This window comes from Cucurbita moschata, unplaced genomic scaffold (assembly GCF_002738365.1).
Source record: "Cucurbita moschata cultivar Rifu unplaced genomic scaffold, Cmos_1.0 Cmo_Scf00069, whole genome shotgun sequence".
In the NCBI taxonomy this organism is placed as follows: domain Eukaryota; kingdom Viridiplantae; phylum Streptophyta; class Magnoliopsida; order Cucurbitales; family Cucurbitaceae; genus Cucurbita; species Cucurbita moschata.
Genome location: NW_019268585.1, coordinates 718,947 through 740,954, shown reverse-complemented (window position 1 = coordinate 740,954; position 22,008 = coordinate 718,947). Strand labels below are relative to the sequence as shown.

General features: G+C 38.9%; 1 long non-coding RNA gene across 1 annotated transcript in view; it reads right to left on the bottom strand.

Moving 5' to 3' along the window:
• Positions 1-13,483: 13,483 nt before the first annotated feature.
• The window catches only part of LOC111438030, a 13,947-nt gene continuing 5,422 nt past the window's right edge, over positions 13,484-22,008 (bottom strand). The window contains exon 3 of the long non-coding RNA XR_002709598.1: positions 13,484-13,670. This is a non-coding gene — a long non-coding RNA (uncharacterized LOC111438030). The remainder of the gene's footprint in view (positions 13,671-22,008) is intronic.

Below are 22,008 nucleotides of genomic sequence, written 5' to 3'. Positions count from 1 at the left end.
GTTAGTTCAAAGTGTGTTGTATATTTTGGTTATGACACAATATCTTCCATATCCGGATGTAAAAGGTATGGTCACCTAAACTTTCTTAATTTTTACTCGTTAGCTTGCTAGCTTTTGTTAGCAACTGATTTTGTATTTTATTAGTTCCTTTTATGTAAAGTTTAATGTTTGACCCTTATTAATTATTGATGTATTAAAAAAATTGATTAAGTATTAAATTTATGGGTTGTATTTTTTTAGAAGTTTATAATGTAAAAAGTATTTTTTTTAATATTAATTAAGATAAAAAATTAATTTTTTTTTTTTTTTTTATAAATCTTATACGCCCTATAGTCATTTTTTTAGGACAAAAAAGTATCGGAATAATTAACAAAACAAACAAACCAAAAAAAACAAAAAAAAAAAACTATATTTTTGGTAGCACTATATCAAAAGAATATATGGAACGAGAGAAAACACTATATTTATGATACAAAATCCATCACATTTGGTAGCATCATGTTAGAGGCATGGACATAAATAGCTTTTGTTGACACATTCATGAGAGAGTTTGCCACATTCATGAGAGAGTTCCCGTAGAAAGTAACCTCGAATGTTATTATGATTACACTTTAACAATGGAAAGAAAGTACAAATTATCACTATTAAGTTAGAAAGGAGAAATTTTGGAAGGATGAGAGTTTTTTTTGTAACATGTGTAAGTTTTAGTGTCAGTATCACTATGGTGAAATAAATATGAAAGAGATAAACCTTTGACCTTCAAATAAATAATGAGTGTTTTTATTTATAGCTTGAGATTGACGAGACAATGCAAATGAAGAATAGATTACATCATTTACAAGGATACATTAGTTTATTGGTTTTTGTAGGATTATAATGAAAGGAAATGCATGGGTCTACCCCTGCCCAAATGATCAACACATCGATCACTAAACCATCTCGGTTGTTCTGGCCAGAAACATTACTAGTAGCTTGCTCATATTTGTTGCTAAAATTGAACCAAAACAATGTGGTTTGCAAAAGATTTTTTTTAAAGTTCTTGTTGTAATTGCCTCATGCATTGATGACGTGCTCGCCTAAATCGTTAATTTTTGACTTGCAGTGAACTACCAGTATAACGACCCAAAATTTTCTACTTAATTTAAGGTCGCTACTGTATTCATACCATAAACGTTGAATGCGGAAGACTTCATTTAAATTCCATAAAACATAACCTTTAACTTAAAACACAGCCATGAACTTACGTGTTTCGAAAACATCTTTAAAACGACACAACAAAAGACCCGAAATAAAATAAATAAGCGTTTAAGTTTAAAACATCCTATTCTATAAATAAATACCACTATCCTATGCATGTGCCATGATCTCGAGTTGCGATGCCGTCGTCAGCCGTACCAGAATGCCTTGCCTTAACCTGAAAAATGTGGTAGCACATGGCTTGAGTATTTAAAGAAATACTCAGTAAGTGACCCCACTATTGGGGTTAAATGCAACAATCACATGCAATGAAATGATGGGACCTATTTTTTGTTTCGTTTCGTTTCATTCTCCCTACGGTGCTGTCCTAACGAGTAATCGTGGACGTGTACCATATACTCTACACACAGCCCATACGTGCGAGTATGGGCTCACCAGCTAGTTCGGACACTGCTGAGCCACATTCCTTAGCCGGTGGGCATACTCTGGGAGCCCCTTATGTCGAGACCCGTTAAAACTAGAACCGTCACGACAACGCTATGCATGCATAATGATCATTGTCCTGCCATTGGATGTATGCGTCCGTACCCTTGTGATGGGATGAGGGTATCCCCAGATGCATGAACACACATAATGCATGAGGTCCCCCTATTTCTACATTTATCTTTAATGACCATAACCCCCCTCTCACGTTCCAGGCTTCATGTCATTCTCGTTTTCATTTCACATTTCATACACATTTTTATCGGGGTTATGGTTTCAGACAGTTTACCGTGTTTCATGTCATACAATTCATGCTGTTCACATTCACATATTCCATACAAACATGTCATAATCATTCAAGGACCTCATATCATTACATGCGTCACCCATCACATCAGACTAAAAGCATACATAACATACATTCACGTTCACATAACTACGTACTTAAGCACAATAATCTAGCATACAATGTATCATATCATAAACAAGTCATAACGTAAACACTTCATAGTCATATCGTTCTCTAACTTACCATAGCCTTAACGTTCTTATACCTATCACAGACATATCATTACGTAACGTACCTTAGTCATATCGTCACAAGAACGTACCCTAACACTATCGTTCTATCAATCTATCACAAACCTATCCCTTTCTACCCATAACCTAACCGTATTCTTTCATCAATCTCTGGTATATAACCTAACCTTAACGTTTCATGAACGTATCTTACTCCTATCGTTACATTTCGTTTTGTGCATCCTTCTCGTATCCTATCTCAAACGTATCCTGTCTCAAACATATCCTTGAGCACATCGTACCATAGTTATTATCATACAAACCACATATTATAACATAACATATAGGAAGCATAGCGATCCATAGACAATTCACACATATCAATATATATGACACGTGCAAAACCACAGGGCACGTGTCAACATCAAATATAACCATGCCGATAGTAAGGTCACTTACCTGGCTAGCTTAAGTCGTTGTCATGAATATATCTTTAATGAAAGTTCGATTCCGTCCTTTGAAATCCGGGTCGACCTATATGAGCCCATGACATTAGTTTCGGGTTTGAATTCTACAACATTATTTCTCTAATTTACATTGGTCCATTGTTAGAAGTCTAGATGTTATATATCTATAATTATATTTTTATTAAAAATCTCGTTATTCTGAGCTTTACCTTTCCCTCCATATTGAGTTTGTGGTTTTTAATTCCTTAATCTCTTTTTTTTTATCTGTTGCCTTTTAATTCTGTTCTCATGTATTCCAAATTTACAGTCTATTTCCAAATCTTTCCTTATCTCAGTGTTTCCTATTTCCTTATCTCAGTTTCCTATTCAGAAGTTTTCTTGGCCATTCTATCTTTAATCTATTCATTTGGCTACCGATAAAAATTTAATCTAATATTACTAATCTGACCTGATTTACTAGAATCGTACAAATGATTGACATTTATTTTCTAACTCAAAGCTAGACCATTGTAATAATTCAATGAAAATCTAACTATAATTTGTTGTGATTTCTAAAAAATAGGATAAAAGAAAATGAAGATTTAATATATACCTTATTGATCAGATTTATCTTCAAGTAAATCTTCTTCGGTGAATCTCATCTGGGTAAAGGCCATTCTCAAAGATTTAATATATACCTTAATTAGATCTATCTTCACAAATCTTCCCTGAATCTCACCTTGGGTAAAGGCCATTCTCATTCTTTTTTTTTTTTTTTTTCCTCAAGTAAATCTGAAGATTATATATAAGATGGTTGATGAGAGATAATTGTAACGACCCAGATCCACCGCCAACAATATTGTCCCCACCGCCAACAATATTGTCCTCTTTGGGCTTTCCCTTTCGAGCTTCCTCTCAAGGCTTTAAAACGCGTCTACTAGGGAAAGGTTTCCACACCCTTGTAAAGGGTGATTTGTTCTCTTCCCAACCAATGTGTACATGATCTAATGTAATGCGTAATGCCCCGTTAGGTTTAATATATATATATATATATATAAAAATAACAAAATAAAGAAGGAAAAAAAAGAAAACTGACCACCTCTCCTTAAATCTCTCCTCCCCTACCTCCCGTATCAATACACCCGCTAACAAAATAAAAACAGAGAGATGGTTAGACAATAATGATGGACAGATGGTTAGGCAATAATGGAGAGATCCAGAAGGAAGGTTGAGAGATGGTATGAGAGATGGTAGGCAGATAAAGGAAGAGAGATGTCATTTCAAAAAGGTTAGTAGTTAGATTTACCTTCTCAGCAATTGTTTAGATCTGAGTTAGAAATTTAGAAATTATATGTTGTAATGATCTGAATTATAAATTATCTAGTCCATTATCTAGTCCATTCAAATTGGTCAGAAAAAATAGATAGATAAGAAAGAGAGGAATACAGGGAAAAGGAAGATCTGTAAAACATATTCAAATAAAAGACCAATAAAGAGAGGAAGATTGGAAAAACAGATCAAATAAAAAAAAACATTATAGGGAAGGAGAGGAAGATTGGATTTGGAAATAGTAAAGCCGAACAATCTGGAATAGAATTAAACTGCACAACAAAATTAAACTATTTAGAGAATTAAACTGTTTAGATATGGGAGTAGAGTTAACTCCTTGGGAAAACAGGTTAAAAGAATTATAGAATTAAACTCTGTAACCATTAAAAGAATTAGATTTAAATTGCTTAAAATAATTAGACATGGAGGTAGAATTTAAAATAATTAGACATGGAGGTAGAATTGAACTACTTAAAAAAAAATAGAGGTAAAGGAAAAGAAAAAATAAAACAAAAGGGATGATTTTAGAAAAGAAAAGAAAATTAGAACGGTTTGAAATTGGCAAGTACTGTTCAGATGACAAGTATGTAATCCGAATTAAAATATAACATAGAAGAGAAATAAAGTGAAAAGAAGAAAAATGGAAGATATGAGAAATTATTATATATTTATATCTATAGGATATAACACTGAAGGTTGAATAATCCAAGCCGCTTGAAATATTAATAATATTGACATATTTTGAATTTGAGTTTTAGAAAATTTAGAAACAATGAAAACTTGGAATTCGATTTTTTACTGAGATCGTTTTAGAGCCGTATTTCACATTGTTAGTTGGATTATTAATTAAAATGTGAAATAATAATGAAAGGTGACGAACGGTGCGATATGAAGCAAACTCCAGCAACCTTTGGAGCAGCTCTCGAGGAACGGGAGCTTACGTTAATTAAATTAGGGAATACTTCGGCTAAGGCCAACCAGGTAAGTGGCCTTACTATAGGATAGGCTAAAAATTGTATGAGTTACGATGATGTATGAACTATGTCGTACGATGCGGTATATGAGTTATGATGATGTATGATGTATGACTTTGATGATGTATGAGTTATGATAATGTGTGGGTTATGATACCTGATGATGTGCTCAGAATATATATTTTTTGATGAATGTCGTATGTAACGACCCTAAATTTCCACATATCCAGAGTCGCCACTAACGTCTCATGCTCATCTCTAATGCAGAATAAAATCTAAGCATGCTCATTATTAATAGCGGAAAAATTTAAAACTTCAGAATACATTAAAACTTTGGAAAACACTGCCGGACTTACGTGTTTCAAACATTGAGCTAGAGTTCCAAAAAGAAAAGAAAATAAAATAAAACGACTACAAATTAATTAATATAAATGAATGAATTGCAAACGCCCTATTCTAACTAAGACTAGGAATTAAATATGCACCTATCCTATGCACGCGCCACAGTCTCTGATCGTGATGCCACCGTCAACCGTACATGGGCGCCTTGCCTTTACCTGAAAAAAACAATATGGCACACGGCCTGAGTATTTCGAAGAAATACTCAGTAAGTGACCCCACTATAGGAGCCATGCTAATGCAAACACATGCAATCATGAATAGGGACCTATCTCTAATCATCTTAGGGGTGGCCTCCAGTCTCGGAAAAATTGGATGTGTAGTACTTCCCTACACACGACTCACACGTGCGAGTGTGAATCCCCAGGGCGCTCGCACACCCCCTGGACCCTCTGGTCAAGCTAATATGTAGCGACGTCCGGAGGTCAGCGGAACCCCATAGTGTCATGCGCCTCATGAACACCCTCATCTGTGTGCTTTCGCACCTGTGCGCTTTCGCGCTCATCATAAGGTGCGCGTCCGCACTCATCATCTCTAGGGGAAGTAGCCCTATGCTTATGAACATACAAAATGCATGAGGTCCCTCTAAATCCATCGTAATGTCTCTTCTGACACAACCCTCTAGTCTCATCTCTTTGTTACTCTAGGTAACGCATACTCGTGGATATTTATATTAATATCATTCTCATGCTCTTAGGGTTGTGTCCTACGTCGATCTAACGACATGATGCAATATGGCACTCATCATCATCTAGCATGCTCAATATGGAAAACATCATCACATTAAGGTAAAAATCATGCAATCATCATGCTCATCATAATGCCACAACGTGCGTCAAACATATCAAGCGTCACTCAACAAAATATGTATAAACTGGCACATATCATCAAGCATCATACAATTTATTTAGCCTATCCTATAGTAAGGCCACTTACTTGGTTGGCCTCGGCCGAAGTACTCCCTAAATAGCTAAACGTAAGCTCCCGTTCCGTGAGAGCGGCTTCCTACTTCGCTGGGGTTTGTTTCCTTAATCGGGGCCGAAAACAGATCCGGGAGGGTCGAAACAGTGGAAACCGGGCTGAAAACAGGTGAGCCGAGCCGAACAGCCGCCGGAGCCGCCGGAGGGAGCCCGAGCCGTTTGCGCCGAGCCGAGCCGAGGACTGCCGCGCCGCTGTGTGACACGTGGCAGCAGCAGAGAAAGCCACGTCGGGCGGTAGTGTCGGGTCGTAGCGCGGGTCGCAGTCCGGTTCGGGTCGCGGGCTGTGGAAGGCTACTGGGCCAAGGCTAAACGTTGGGCCTCGGCTTACTGGNAGGGAGCCCGAGCCGTTTGCGCCGAGCCGAGCCGAGGACTGCCGCGCCGCTGTGTGACACGTGGCAGCAGCAGAGAAAGCCACGTCGGGCGGTAGTGTCGGGTCGAAGCGCGGGTCGCAGTCCGGTTCAGGTCGTGGTTCGGGTCGCGGGCTGTGGAAGGCTACTGAGCCAAGGCTAAACGTTGGGCCTCGGCTTACTGGGCTGGGCCGCAAGTGTTTGGTTTGTAGGCCGGCTCAATTGGACCGTGGGTCTAGTCTGGGTTGGTTCAACTGAACCGCAGCTTCTGGGCCGGTTTGAGGTTTGGGCCGCTGTAGTTGGGCTGGGCCGAAGGCAGAGGCCAAGGGGGAAAACGGGCTGGCTCTCCCGGGTTCTGGGTTCAGGTTGACCCGGATCCGTGGATCTCGTCTTCCTTACCCGACTTTGGCCGACTTTCCGGCGAGTTTTCTCTCTCCTTCCCGCGGCGTTTTCGTTGCCGATTTCGGTCCTCTTCCTTCTCTTTTCCTCTTTGTTCGTCGTCCTTCTTTCCTTTTTTGGGAGTTTTGTGGCCTAAAAGCTCCTAAAAGCCATAGATCTAAGAATCGATTAAGAAACCTAACTTTCCGACCTCGGTTACCGACGACGACGCTTACGAAATAACACCAAATGCCCCTGAGTTATTGTGCTATCTTAGAGATCTCTCTTACGGTAGTAACAGGTTGTTTGGTGTCGGTTTAAGGGTGATTTGAGGGCTCGTCGGAGAAACTGAACACTCGCCGACGTTTGTCCGAAATCTCTTTCTCTCGCTCGAAATTTTTCTCTCTTTTCTCCCTTTGCAGGCGTTCTGAAGATGCTGGGCTAAGGGTGGGCGCGCTGTGGCCATCGTTTCGCGTGGGTTCCGCGAAACACGGCGGTCGCCGGAAAACTCGCGGGTTTTCCGGCGACTGGGTTTTTTTTTTTTTTTTTTTTTTTTTTTTTCGTTTTCTCGTTTTCATTTATCATATATATATATATAATATTTTCTTTTTTTTCTTTCTTTCTTTCCCGGGTTGTTACATCGTACTTGATATGTTTGATGCACTTTGTGGCAATATGATGAGTATGATTATTGCGTGATGTTTACCTTAATATGATTACATTTTCCATATTGAGTATGCATCATGTTGTTAGATCGACATAGGACACAACTCTAAGAGCGTGAAAATGATATTAATATAAATATCCATAAGTATGTGTTACCTAGAGTAACAAAGAGATGAGACTAGAGGGTAGTGTCAGAAGAGACATTATGATGGATTTAGAGGGACCTCATGAATATTGTATGTTCATAAGCATAGGGCTACTTCCCCTAGAGATGATGAGTGCAGACGCGCACCGTACGATGAACACGAATGCACACAAGTGTGAAAGCACACAGATGAGGGTGTTCATGAGGTGCATGACACTATGGGATTCTACTGACCTCCGGACGTCGCTACAGATTAGCTTGACCAGAGGGTCCAGGGGGTGTACGAGCGCCCTGGGGATTCACACTCGCACGTGCGAGTCGTGTGTAGGGAAGTACTACACATCCAATTTGTCCGAGACTGGAGGCCACCCTTAAGATGATTAGAGATAAGTCCCTAAATCATGATTGCATGTGTTTGCATTTGCGTGGCCCCTATAGTGGTGCCACTTACTGAGTATTCTTTGAAATACTCAGGCCGTGTGCCACATCATTTTTCAGGTAAAGGCAAGGTGCACTTGTACGGAGGACGGCGGCATCACAAGCAGAGACTGTGGCACGTGCATAGGGTAGATTCATATTTAAATTTCTAGTCTTAAGTTAGAATAGGTTTTTTTGCATTTCATTGTTTTAAATTATTTTGTATTTGTTTTTGTTTTCTCTAAATTTCAGTATTTCATATTTAAACACGTAAGACCATGACTGTGTTTTCCAGAGAAGAAATTGTTTTAAACGTTTTTTTTTTAAGTTTATGTTATCAATTATGTTCATGTAAGAGTTATATTTCCTCATTATAGATGAGCATGAGACGTTAGTAGCGACTCTGAGTATGTGGAAATTTAGGGTCGTTACATAATTGTGGGAAGGGATGAGAGGTTAGTGGAGAGAAGTGGGGAAATGTTATTTTTATTTATTTATTATTATTATTTTAACTACCTTTTTATAATTATTTTTATTTGTTTATTTATTTTTGGCTATTACAACCAGAGTTGAATCCGCCATCAATTCAAAATGGTCTCTTGCCAATTTGATGTCATATATGTTGCCTCTTGGATGCTGACAGTGTAACTTGCACCTTGTAACTTGCATATTTGTTCCAAAGCAATCACTGTGATTAAACATAATATGCTAAGAGATTTTAGCCCACCTATACAATTACTTGTATGCAGTTAAACTTTAAACCGAGGTGTAATTGAAAAAGTTGTGTAAATTTGTTTTATTTAAAGGTCTCTATGACCACATGTAACGACCCTTAATTTCTACATGCTCAGAGTTGCGACTAACTTATCATGCTCATCAACTCTTGTCTTACGTGTTTAAATACGAAATACTGAAATTCAATAAATTAAAAAATAAATACAAAATAATTTAAAACAATGAAATACAAAACAACATATTCTATGCACGTGTCACAGTCTCTGCTCATGATGTCATCCTCCTCCATACATGTGTGCCTTGCCTTTACCTGAAAAATCAGGTGGCACACGGCCTGAGTATTTCGAAGAATATTCGGTAACTGGCCTCACTATAGGGGTCATGTAGATGCAAACACATGCAATCATGCTCTTGGGACCTATCTCTATTCTCTAGGGGTGACCTCCAGTCTCGGACAAATTGGATGTGTAGTACTTCCCTACACACGACCCACACATGCGAGTGTGAATCCTTAGGGGGCTCGCACACCCCCTGGACCCTCTTTGGTCAAGCTAATCTGTAGCGACGTGCAAACGTCAGCAGAACCCCATAGTGTCATGGTCCACATGAACATCATCATCATCATACTATGCGCGTCTCCACTCATCGTCTTTAGGGAAGTATCCCTATGCTTATAAACATACAATATGCATGACGTCCCACTAAATTCTATCTTATCGTCTTTTCTGACACAACCCCCTAATATCATCTTTTTGTTACATTAAGTAACACATGCTTGTTGGATATTTATATTAATATCATTTTCATGCTCTCAAGGTTGTGTTTTATGTTGGTCTATCGACATGATGCAATATGACACTCATCATAGCATGCTTAATATGAAAAATATCAACATATTAACACAAACGTCATAGAATCATCATACTCATCATATGGCCATAAAGTGCATGAAGCATATCAAGTATGTCATACATCAAACTATATATATCATGCACATCATCCAGCATCATAACTCATACATCATCATATACTCGTACATCATCATATATTAGTATACAACATCATACAATTCAGCTCATACATCATCAGAACTCATACATCATCATATATTAATATACGACATCATACAATACAACTCGTACACCATCACATACTAGTATATGACATCATATGATACAGCTCATACATCATCATAGCTCATACAAATAATACAGCTCATACATCATCATAGCTCATACAATTTCTAGCCTATCCTATAATAAGACAACTTACTTGATTAACTTAGGTTGATGTCACCCATTTATACTTGATGAAAGTTTGATTTTTTTCAATTTATACTTGATGAAAGTTTGATTTTTTTCATTTTTTCATTTTTTCGAAGTCAACCTATGTGAATCTATGACCAGTTATAAATTAAGTTCATTTTACAATAGTCCATGTGTTAGACTTCATGCTAGCATTAGAAACTTTGTATGAGTGTCACCAATTTATACTTGATGAAAGTTTGATTTTTTTCATTTTTTCAAAGTCAACCTATGTGAATCTATGACATCAGTTATAAATTAAGTTCATTTTACAATAGTCCATGTGTTATACTTCATGCTAGCATTAGAAACTTTGTATGAGTGTCACCAATTTATACTTGATGAAAGTTTGATTTTTTTCATTTTTTCAAAGTCAACCTATGTGAATCTATGACATCAGTTATAAATTAAGTTCATTTTACAATAGTCCATGTGTTAGACTTCATGCTAGCATTAGAAACTTTGTATGAGTGTCACCAATTTATACTTGATGAAAGTTTGATTTTTTTCATTTTTTCAAAGTCAACCTATGTGAATCTATGACATCAGTTATAAATTAAGTTCATTTTACAATAGTCCATGTGTTATACTTCATGCTAGCATTAGAAACTTTGTATGAGTGTCACCAATTTATACTTGATGAAAGTTTGATTTTTTTCATTTTTTCAAAGTCAACCTATGTGAATCTATGACATCAGTTATAAATTAAGTTCATTTTACAATAGTCCATGTGTTAGACTTCATGCTAGCATTAGAAACTTTGTATGAGTAGGGTCCTTGAATATTATATATATAAATATATTAATGTAACGACCCAGATCCACCGTTAGCAGATATTGTTCTCTTTGGACTTTCCCTTTTGGGCTTCCCCTCAAGGCTTTAAAACGTGTCTACTAGGGGAAGGTTTTCACACCCTTATAAAGGGTGGTTTGTTCTCCTTCCCAACCAATGTGGGACATCACAATCCACCCCCCTTCAGGGCCCAGCGTCCTCGCTGGCACTCTTTTCTTCCTTCAATCGATGTGGGACCGCCCCTAAATCCACCCCCTTTTGGGGCCCAGCGTCCTTACTGGCATACCGCCTCGTGTTTACCCCCCTTCGGGGAATAGTGAGAAGGCTGGCACATCGTCCGGTGTTTGGCTCTGATACCAATCTGTCACGACCCGATTTTCGAGGCTTCAAAAAACCGAATCGTGACTAAAAAGACGAAATCGAAAACAAACAAAAGAAAAATAAAATAAAAGAAAAGCAAAGTAAAAAGATAAAAATACTATTGAATTAAAACAAAAGAGAGAAATTTTGTTTGTTAATTATTACAAAAGAAATTGCAAATATAAAATGAGATACAAAAGACTCTAGAAGACCGAAAAGGGACTGACGCCCGAAACGACCCCCTCTGTGACTGTACAGCTCTCAAACGCTCCTCTACTTCGACCAGCAGCCAGCGAACACCTGAGAAAAATAAAGGAGAACGGGATGAGTATAAAAATTATACTCAATAAGCCACCTACTTGTAGGCTCTCTTCGCATCTTAATTTAACAGAACTCCCACGGTTTCCTAATTCGGTTCTAGGACATCGGGTTCTAACCTTAGTCTCTTGGGGCATGCCCCTTGGGTTTCACCGGTTCATCGTCCTTTCATTAGTCACCTAGAGGTTCCTTATGCCAAGCTAATGTGGTTGGTATTTCTCTATGAGGTGCTACCTCTACATGGCTATCTAGGACTACATGGTACCTAGCCTAGGGGTGTGCTGAATACCCCTACGCCCACATAGTCCTTCTATGGGGGGCGCGACCCAACCCGTTCCCATGCAGCTAATGGGATGTACGACGTGGGGACACATTTTTCATGCGAAATGGCTAAGAGCAGTAAGGACTGATCGGGGACCCTTGGTCCTCCCACGAAGCTATAGATACCGTTCTCACACTAGCAATCTATGAACACTCCTGAGGTACCTTGTTGCCATGGTAATCAACTAAGTTCCTAGGGGAAAGTTAAGTTTGGCTAAAGCGACATATCGCTCCTAACGGTAACCCTCTAAACTTATCTTAGAAATGGGCACTAGAAAATAATGGAGTGTGCATGCAACCGTCTTCTAACATCCTAATATTCATGCAAACTAGGCACGCCGGCTCAAGGGGGCGATGGCCTCCATCCAGCACCAAAAACACGAAGTTCGCGCTCAATGGGGCGAATTCATCCATCTAGCACCCGGAACACGGAATACACAATTTCAACATAAATTAAACGCATGCATACGTACAACGGAAGCTTAAGGCATACAAGCAACACTCAGATAATTAACCCAACACATCATAACAATCCATCTGATTAATCTCATTCATGGAGAGCTAATTTCAGGCAAAATTACTAACATGCATATATACAATACAAGCGAACCCTACAAGTATTTCTTCCTAAATACTGGGTGGTGACTTACCTGGTTGACGCGTGCCCTTTTTGCTAGCGTTTCTTTGCCCGTGAGGTGTCCAAAAGTACTAATTTCTTTAAATTAGGTCCCTACTCACGTAAGAACAGTATTAGAACTGGAATCGGGACAAAAAATCGGGCAAACAGAAAACAACCGGGCCAAATTGGTCGTTCCACGCGCTCTCACGCGCCAGTAGTGCGCTGGGAGTGCGTGGTCACGCGCACGGGTAGGCGCCAGTCGCAGGCTGCACGCGCGCCTGCCACGCGCGCTCGCTTCCGAGTAATCGCGGGTCGTCCGGTCCGATCGGCTCGGCTCGCGTTTGCGGTTCGACCCGGCTTGCAGGCGACACATGTCGACGCCTCGCTGGAGCTGCGTTGCTCCAGCCGATGGTCGACGCGTGTCCGGCACCTGTCGCTGCTCACCGTCGCTCGTCGGCCGCCCTTCTTTTTTTTTCTTTTTTTTTCTTTCTTCTTTCTTCTCTGTCCTCTGAAAACCGAAACACAGTCCCCTTTTCCAATTTTCATATCTTTTGATCCGTGGATCAGATCGATATGATTTCTTCTACAAAGTTCTAGATCGTGTTACAGGCTATGTCCTAATATTTTTTTTGTAATTTTTGCTTGAATATCGGACGAGTTAAGAACATCGGAAGTTCACTCACCGTTCTCGGACGACTCTCGGATCTCCGCCTTCGGGTTGAGATCTCGGCCAAACTTGTTCACAGATCATGCTAGAGTTGTTCCTAGATGAATATATCAAGATTTCAGATCTTGATTCACAAAGGAAAACCGTAGATCTGAGAAAACGTTCAAGATCCTTACCTTGAGGGTTTTCCAATTTCTTGATGAAAAATGGGACTCCGGCCACCCACATTCTCTTTTCCCTTCCAACAAAGGCTCCTTGCATCATGATCTTTACCCTTCCAAGAAAGGTTCCTTGCATCATGATCTTCACCAACTTGTATCATGATCTTCACCGGAATATCCGACGGTAGTTTTCGGTGAGTCTTCCAGTGGTTCATTCTTTCTCCTCTCTCTAGGTTCTCTCTACCCATTTCTCTCACTATTTCTCTTTTGCAGGACACTGGGGTTTCATTTGGACCCCTTAGGTGGTTGGAGGCTATTTGCCCATCTGGACTTTTCCTCTTTTTTTTTTTATTTTTCTATTTCTATTTCTCTTCCTTCCTTCGGGTATTACCATTAAACATCTCATTTTCTATTAAAAATATAGATACTCTTATAGGAAAGAAAGAATTTGATGGAGTTATTTTCGGTTGGAGTATTGTCTCCTTTCTTAAGCTCTGATATTTCAAAATTCAATTCTCTTTCTATGGTTTATCTTCGGTAATTTTTATTCCCATAAAAAAATTTGACAAGATTATTTGATCCTAAATTGATTTCTTATAACAATAACTATATAAAGGAAAAAGAAAATCGATTTTACCGTAATAACATACCAAAATCTCTCCACAAGCAATATCAAGGCAAGATCGATTTTACCGTAGAGTAGATATGCATCATATGAAACACCATTTTACCTTTTCCCAAATCTGACATTTTTTGTCTGTTTTTTTTTTATGAACTGTGATATGGTGGAGTTGAGGAGAGAGGATGGGGTGGAAGAGGTTAGTTGAGAGAGGTGAGTAAATTTTATTTTTATTTTTAAATAATCCTTTTTAGTTATTTAATTATGAATTATTATTATTTTTAGTATTTTGACATATATATTTTTTTATAATTATTTTTATTTGTTTATTTATTATTATTATTGTTATTACACCAACCATGTAAAAGTTCTTCAACATTCCACGAGGTCTTCCTTGCTATGACACGAACACAAGGTCAAGGCTTGTGTGAGCTTCTTGAAAGAAAATGATAAGATAAGGAATCAATACAAGGGGAATAAGATTCGGATTACCTTGTTGATCGAATATCTCAAGGCAAGAACACTTGTCCGAGATTCGAATCACTCCACAAGCAAGATCGATCATGTCTAGCTTGAATGATTCTTGTTGATCAAATATCTCAAGGCAAGAACACTTGATTGAGATTCGAATCACTCCCACAAGCAAGATTGATCATGTCGAGCTTGAATGATTCTACATTCAACCTAAACTACATAGAATTGCAAGAATACTTAGCTATTGGCCAAAGAAAAGCAAAAAGCTCATTTTACTATATATTCCAAGTCTACCTACAAATACAACATACATACTTTATATAGCCTCAAAATAAAACTATTGGCATTTCAAGAGTTGTAACATTCATACTTAATGACTATAATTAACCATTATGTAACCTAAAGTAAATAAAAAGTCTTAAAATACATTAATAAAATATAATAACTCTGAATTACTCTAAATTGTAATCTACCCAAAATTTATAACATGAAACTTCATTTTCTTCACGTGGCGTGAATTGAAATATGTTTTGATAATTTCAAAAATATTTACTCCACATCTTCATTAAAGTATATGGTAGGATTGATGTCTCTTGGTTCATATCAAAAAATTCTAAAGGGATTGGAGAAGAATAGTTTCGAGAATTCTCTAGATATGTAATTTCATACTCCATAGAAAGTGGGAGAAATTTGTATGACTTTGGCAAGGTCCTATTTATTGGGACTTTTGTAGACCTTTGCCAAATAATATATTTTCATATTTGCATATTTAATATAATAGGATATAATGTCTATATTTAGATATGATCGAGATATCTTAATATATATTGAATCTCATTCAAATTTTAAATATATTTGTAACAGCCCAAAAATAAATAAATAAATAAATAAAAATTATTATTATGTATAAAAAAAAAATAATAATAAATTAATAAATAAGTAAATAAAAAAAACCATTATTCCCTCCTTTGTCTCCGTAAGTCACTTCCCCAATAATCTCTCCTCAACACACCTCACAATCCTGAAAAATGAAACAGAAATGAAAAATCTCATATTTGAGAAAACAGACATGCCTCACATCAAATTTATAGGAGATGGTTGACAGAGATGATCAAGATTTACATGGGAGAAGGGAGAGAAATTTGAGATTTCTCGGTAAGTTATATCTCAGATCTCCTTTTCTTTTATCCAATTATTTAGTTTTATTTAGCAATTTAATTAAAAAGATACGTCATGATCAATAGCAGAAAAAAAAGAATCGATTAAATTGTCCAGAAGTAATTGCCAACCTAATTGAAAAAGTAACAAACAAAAATAAAAGAAAAGATTAAACAGATTTAAGTAATCAGAATTTCTTCTCTCCTCCCAAAAAAAGCACAAAAAGGGTTCAGATTAAGTTTTGTTTGGGTAGAAAGAGATATTTTGGTAAAAAGAGATATTGCATTGGAAGAGGTCAGTAGTTTTTCTTTTATTTTATTTAATGATATTAAAAATCATTCTCAAACAGAGAGATAATTAAAAGAAAGAAAACATAGTAAGAGACAGAGAGGGAAGACGGTGGATATAATTGAAAATTATCTGGAAAATGTTAAAAGGGTATTAAACAACATCAGAGAAAATAGAATATCTGAGAAATTTTAATGAGTATTAAATGGTTTGTATGAAAATAATACTATAACAAACATATATAAATATTTCAACACCTAACTCAAGCAAAGACTCTAACGTTCAAGACTCTAACGTTCGCATGAAGTATAACACATGGGTCAATATAAATTAGAGAAATAATTTTATAGGGTTCAAACTTGAAACTGATGTCATGGGCTCACATAGGTTGACTTGGAGTTCAATGGACTTTCATCAAGGATAACGACGGAATCGAACTTTCATTAAGGATATATTCGTGACAACGATTTAAGCTAACCAGGTAAGTGACCTTACTATCGGCAAGGTTATATTTGATGTTGACACGTGCCCTGTGGTTCTGCACGTGTCATATATATTGATATGTGTGAATTGTCTGAAGATCGATATGCTTCTTATATGTGGATTGTATGATAATAATTATGGTACGATGTGCTCTAGGAGATGTTTGAGATAGGGTACGAGAAGGATGCACAAAACGAAATGTAACGATAGGAGTAAGATACGTTCATGAAATGTTAGAGTTAGGTTACATACCGGAGTGCTATGGATAGGAGAGATTGATGAAAGAATACGGTCAGGTTATGGGTAGAAAGGGATAGGTTTGTGATAGATTGATAGAACGATAGCGTTAGGGTACATTCTTGTGACGATATGACCAAGGTACGTCACGTAATGATATGTCTGTGATAGGTATAAGAACGTTAAGGATATGGTAAATGTGGATGTTTGCTGAATCCACCACACCTAAATGGGGGTGAGAGTGCTCTTATTTATAATCATTTACCGAATACAGAAATATGGTAAATTATAAATAATATGGAAATAGCAATAAAAGGAAAGAATAATAAATGAATACAATATATTTGCCTTTAATAAAAGGGCAAATATGGTAACCCGTAATGTAAGGCAAATATAGATATTTGCCTTATAATGAATGGTCAACTATCCTTAACACCCCCCCGCAAGCTGAGCGTCGGATTTGAACGAACGTGAAGTTTGGATCTGAAAAATTCATAGAGAGGTTGAGAAATACTCTTTGTCAAGATGTCAGCAACTTGGAGATGAGAGGGTACATATTGTGTGCGAAGTTTGCCAGCGATAACAAGTTCTCAAAGGAAATGATAATCTAGTTCAACATGTTTGACCCGCTTGTGAGAAACGGGATTAGAGCTAAAAAAAATAGCACTTTTGTCATCACATAAAAGTAAGGGCTGCTGTGAAATAGGGACCTTGAGGTCATGCAAAAGATGTGTAACCCAAAGAAGTTCAGCAGCAGTTGTGGCAAGAGCACGATACTCAGATTCACAGCTGAAGCGTGAGACAGTAGGTTGCTTTTTGGCACTCCAAGAAACGAGATTGTTACCAAGATAAATAGAATAGCCGGATGTAGAACGACGAGTATCGGGACAATCAGCCCAGTCAGCATCCGAATAAGCGACTAGCATACTAGGAACAGTGGATGGACGAAAGGTAAGACCAAAGTGGAGTGTTCCTTTGACATAGCGAAGAATACGTTTGACAGCAAGAAAGTGATCTGCAGTAGGGCCATGCAAGAATTGACTGACAGAATTGACAGCATAGGCAATATCTGGACGCGTAATAGTCAAGTACTGAAGGGCGCCAACAAGAGATCTGTAGAGAGTAGGATCAGAGAAAGGAGGACCATCAGAAGTCAGGTTGTAACGACCCTAAATTTCCACATATCTAGAGTCGCCACTAACGTCTCATGCTCATCTCTAATGCAGAATAAAAACCTAAGCATGGTCATCTTTATTAGCGGAAAAAAATTCAAAACTTCAGAATACATTAAAACATTGGAAAACACTGCCGGACTTATGTGTTTCAAACATCGTGCTGAAGTTCAAAAAGATAAAATAAAACGATTACAAATTAATTAATATAAATGAATGAAATGCAAACGCCCTATCCTAACCAAGACTAGAAATTAAATATGCAACTATCCTATACACGCGCCACAGTCTCTGATCACGATGCCACCGTCAACCGTACATGGGAGCCTACGTCGTCGGGAGGGTCGAAACAGTGAAAATCGGGCTAAAAATAGGTGAGCCGAGCCGAACAGCCGCTGGAGCCGCCGGAGCGTCACCGGAGGGAGCCCGAGCCGTTTGCGCCGAGCCGAGCTGAGGGACTGCCGCGCCGCTGTGTGACACGTGGCAGCAGCAGAGAAAGCCACGTCGGGCGGTAGTGTCGGGTCGAAGCGCGGGTCGCAGTCCGGTTCGGGTTGTGGTTCGGGTCGCGGGCTGTGGAAGGCTACTGGGCCAAGGCTAAACGTTGGGCCTCGGCTTACTGGGTTGGGCCGCAAGTGTTTGGTTTGCAGGCCAGCTCAATTGGACCGTGGGTCTAGTCTGGGTTGGTTCAACTGAACCGTAGCTTCTGGGCCAGTTTGAGGTTTGGGCCGCTGTAGTTGGGCTGGGCCGAAGGCAGAGGCTAAGGGAGGAACGGGCTGGCTCTCCCGGGTTCTGGGTTCGGGTTGACCCGGATCCGTGGATCTCATCTTCCTTACCCGACTTTGGCCGATTTTCCGGCGAGCTTTCTCTCTCCTTCCCGCAGCGTTTCCGTTGCCGATTTCGGTCCTCTTCCTTCCCCTTTTTCTCTTTGTTCGTCGTCCTTCTTTCCTTTTTGAGAGTTTTGCGGCCTAAAAGCTCCTAAAAGCCATAGATCTAAGAATCGATTAAGAAACCTAATTTTCCGACCTCGGTTACCGACGACGACGCTTACGAAATAACACAAAACGCACCCTGAGTTATTGTGCTTTCGTTAGGGATCTCTCTTATGGTAGTAACAGGTCGTTTGGTGTCGGTTTAAGGGTGGTTTGAGGGCTCGTCGGAGAAACTGGACACTCGTCGGCGTTTGTCCAAAATCTCTCCCTCTCTCTAAAAATTTTCTCTCTTTTCTCCCTTTGCAGGTGTTCTGAAGATGCTGGGCTGAGGGTGGGCATGCTGTGGCTGTCGTTTCGCGTGGGTTCCACGAAACTCGGCGGTCGCCGAAAAGCTCGCGGGTTTTCCGGCGACTAGGTTTTTTTTTTTTTTTTTCGTTTTCATTTATTTATTATATATATATATATATTTTTCTTTCCCGGGTCGTTACACAGGTGTTGAGAAACAACCATGGAGTGTGAACTGGTTTGCTAGCAAGCAACTGAGCACGAGTAAGAATATCTCGTGCATATTTTAACTGACTAATAAAGAGACCATCTCGAAGCTTCAAGACCAAGAAAGTAACTGAGAGAACCCAAATCTTTGGTAGCAAACTCAGAATGAAGCTTGCGAGTAAAGCTGTCAATAAGAGATGAGTTGTTGCCGGTAACAATAATGTCATCAACATATAGAAGCAAATAGATAAGGTTAGATTGCTGATGAAAGACAAAAAGGGACGTGTCATCGCGGCTGCAAGAAAACCCAAGTGTGAGAAGAAATGAGCTAAAACGCTGAAACCAAGCACGAGGAGCTTGCTTTAAGCCATAGAAGACTTTCTTTAATAGACAAACATGAGTGGGAAATCGAGGATCAATATACCCAGGAGGTTGTTCCATATGAACACGTTCAATAAGAGTTCCATTGAGAAAAGCATTCTTGACATCAAGTTGTCGAAGAGGCCATTTATTTGTGACTGCAATAGAAAGCACAACACGGACAGTGGTAGCTTTGACAACCGAACTGAAAGTGTCAGTGTAGTCAAGACTAGGAACCTGAGTATAACCTTTGGCAACAAGACGAGCCTTGAAACGCTCGACGGATCCATCAGGCAAATATTTAATACGAAACACCCATTTAGAGCCCACGATGTTGGTGTTGGCAGGGCGAGGAACCAAAGTCCAAGTATCATTTTGTTGTAACGCTCGAATTTCTTCATCCATGGCAGCCACCCAAGTAGGATTCTTAGCCGCAGATTTGAATCCTTTTGGCTCAGTGGATGCAAGAAGAGCATAAAGAAGTCCAGATGAGCCCAAAATACCAAGATTTGCTGGATGACGAGTCTTGAATATACCAGCTTTGGCTCGTGTAATCATAGGATGAGTGCCCAAAGAAGAGAAATCAACAGAAGGTTCAATAGAGGTCGAATTAGAAGTCGAGGGTGGCAAAGTGGAACAAAGAAGAGAAATCAACAGAAGGTTCAATAGAGGTCGAATTAGAAGTCGAGGGTGGCAAAGTGGAACCTGCAAGAGAAGTAAACAGAAGGTTCAATAGAGGTCGAATTAGAAGTCGAGGGTGGCAAAGTGGAACCTGCAAGAGAAGTATCAACCTGCACAGACTCATCTACAAGGTCAGAACAAATATCACACGGGGATGAACTGGATTGAGAAATGTGCGGTAATGAAGTGGTATGGGGGGATGAATCAATATGATGAAGATGTGGTTCCAAGAAATTTGAAATAGGAATAGAGGAAAGAGGTTGGGCCTGGGAGCTAAGGATAGTAGGAAAGTGAGTTTCATCAAATTGAGCATGGCAGGTGATATATAGCTTAGTGGTGGCGGGATCAAGACAACGGAACCCTTTATGAGCAGGACTATAACCCAAAAAAATACAAGGAATGCTACGGGGAGAAAGCTTGTTAGGCATATAATCACGCAAATAAGGATAAACACGACAACCAAAGGGATGAAAATTATCATAATGTGGAGTGTAGCCATAAAGGAGTTCAAAGGGTGACTTACCTCCAAGAAGTGGAGTAGGCAACCGGTTGATAATATAAGCTGTAGTGCTGAAGGCGTCAACCCAAAAACGAGGTGAAAGATGAGAGTGAAAGAGAAGGGCCAAGCCAGTCTCAGTCACGTGACGATGTTTTCTCTCAGCACGACCATTTTGAGCAAGTGTATATGGACAAGAGAGTTGATGGTGGATGCCAAAATTACGTAAATGAGTTTTGAAACAAGTACTAGTAAATTTGGTACCACCATCGCTTTGAAATACCTTGATACGAGAAGAATATTGATTTTCCACAAATTTTTGAAATTGAAGAAAAATATCAAAAAAATCAGATTTAAATTTTAAAGGGTAAAACCAAGTGAATCGAGAATAATCATCAATAAAAATAACATAATAAATAAAACCCGAATTTGATTTGACGGGAGAAGAACCCCAAAGATCACAATGAATAAGATCTAACACATGAGACGACCTACGTTCATTGGGGGAATAAGGCAATCGATGACTTTTTGCTAGTTGACAAGTATTACATAATGATGGAGAAGGCAATAAAGACGTAAGAGAAAGATGACCTTTTCTATTTAAAAACAAATAACAGAATGATTCACATGACCTAGACGAGCATGCCATAAATCATATGAAGCACATAAAGATTTGTTTCTAAGGGCTGAAATAAAAGCAGAGTTGCCGTGCTTCAGCACATATAGCCCTACATCTCTTTTACCGGTTGCCACCACCCTTCCTGTTTGACGATTCTGGATAGTAATAAGATTATTAGTAAATGTAACGGAGAGAGGAAAGTCAGACGTTAATTTACTTAGGAAAGAAGATTTTTAGTGAGGTGAGGGACAACCAAGACATCTAATAAGTGAATATTTGGAACAGGAGAAAGAGTACCGGTGTGGGTAATGGGTAGGGATGCACCATTTCCTACGATCACAGAGTCCTTACCCGTGTAATTTTTAGACTGATCCAGAATAGATGGGTCGGCAGTCATATGGGCCGAAGCTCCAGTGTCCAGAAACCAATCAGCAGCATCAGGT